Consider the following 2,183-nt stretch of genomic DNA (forward strand, 5'->3'; position numbering starts at 1 on the left):
CGGGAGCGGTGCACTTGGACACGGTGCATTTGGACACAGCCAATCACAGCACCGTGTGATTAGAGACATTTGTAGGGTCCCTTGGAACAGCGACTTGTGATTGGACTGTGTCCAATTGCCCCGTGTCTAACTGATATACACCCAAGAAAACAACTTGAACTTATCATTAAAAACATGCAACTACACATAATTGAACTAGAAAGGAAGGTTGTAATGTTGAACGCAGTAAGCAACGAGGAAGCACCTATTCAAAATGCAGAACTAGGTGATGTTATATATTGCACCGACGAAGATGAGTTGACCAGAAAGACTAACTGGATACTAAAAAGCAAGAAAAAACCCAACAAAAAAAGAAAGGCAACGAGCAACCCAGACACACCTCATCAAAATTCAAGTAAGGTAGAAATACAAAATCAAACTGACGTAGAAAGCATGGCAAGGATAAAGGAAGCATATAAGAAATAATATACCACCACCTATAATAGTTTCTAATAGTAGAAACGTATGGAGTTCTCAAAAAAATTATCAATGAAACAATATTCAATGATTGTTATATGATATAAATAAATTCACATCATATAACAATAATATCTGGAAGATAAATGTCCCTAATAGTGACACATATAGAGCTGTTACAAATGAACTGACAAAAAGGAAGATACAAAAAACAGCCCTTGAAATAAACAAATCAAATACGAACATATCCAAAGCTGATAGAGATAACAAAGAGGAACTAAATATGAAAACCTATGCCCAAATCATTAGGAATAGAAAAGATAAAGAAGAACAGACCGATAAGGAAGTCCTAACACTTATACTGCAACGGCTGGAGGAGCAAGATAAATCAATAAAAAAGCTAATTGATAAAATTAGTGTACTAAAAAACAATAGCAACAAACCCGCTTATACTAACCAACTTATAAAAAGAAAACATAAAGAACCATACTCTACGTATAGCCAATTGGAATGCTAACAGAGTCTTGCAACATGCCTCAGAACTTGAATTGTTTCTGAGAATGGAAAAATAGACATATGCCTTATCTCTGAAACGCACTTCACGAGTCAATCGAATATTAGAATTCGAGACTTTACCGGCTACCACACCCCCCATCCGGCCGGGAAAGCAAGGGATGGTTCGGCAGTATTAATAAGGAGCAACATTCAGCATCATGAGGAATCTAAAATTGCAAGCGAAGAGATGCAAGTTACAACAATCAGTATTCGGGCAAAAAATAAAAAATGTAAAATCTCGGTAATCTAATGGCCACCTAGACATATACAAAATATAAAAATATAAAAAATAAAAATATAAAAATACAAAAATGTACTTACAAAAGAAGATTATATAAATCTGTTCCGTATGGGAGCTGTCGTCCGCACGGATAGCGAGCGGCAGGCGGCCGTGCGCCAGGCGCGTTCCGCTCGCGGGCGACTGCCGCTCGCCGCGGCTTCACGCCGTCACCGCTACGCGGCAGCGCGCTGAGCCGGGGCCGTCGCTAGCAGTTAAATTTCGGTGCGGCGCCTATATAAGACGCCGCGGGCGACGGTTCTAAGCCTTTTGACTGCGTTAGCGCATCTGGTCACTGCCTCGCTGAGGTATTATTTTGAGTTCTAGCTTAGCTTCATATCGCCTTCTTGAGTGCGTAAGCACGTTGGGCACTTGCCTCGCCAGAGGTATACGTGTGCATATCTGCATTGATCATCGCTGCCTTCAGAGTGTCATAGACACGTTGGCATTCGGGTTTAGGTCTTCGCAGCCCTTTAGAGTGCGCTTGCACGTTGGGCTATCGCCTCTAGAGTGTTCAAGGACACGTTGGCGTTTGTGTCACGAAGTGTATGAAGTAACTCCACGGATCTCCACCTTCTCAATACGATCGAGGATTGAGAGAAGGCTTCGCGCGACCACTTCGGATTACCTTGACGCTTCCACCGCGGTGGACGTCTCTCTTCAAGACTTCTCTCGTATTGCATATGCCGGGTATTAGCGCCGACCGAACTTATTACAGTCGAGCTCACGACTCCGCGCGAGTCGTCGTTGTACTCAGGAACTCTGCTGCCAGGACTTAGCCGCTGCCAGGGACGCAGCATATACACGCGAGCCAAGCTCGCCTTCACGTCCGCTTAGGACTTAGCTGCTGCCAGGGGCGCAGCATATACGCGCGAGCCACGCTCGCCTTCACGTC

This window comes from Odontomachus brunneus, unplaced genomic scaffold (genome assembly GCF_010583005.1).
Source record: "Odontomachus brunneus isolate Ranch 3 - 2012 unplaced genomic scaffold, Obru_v1 Obru_scaffold_001, whole genome shotgun sequence".
In the NCBI taxonomy this organism is placed as follows: Eukaryota; Metazoa; Arthropoda; class Insecta; order Hymenoptera; family Formicidae; genus Odontomachus; species Odontomachus brunneus.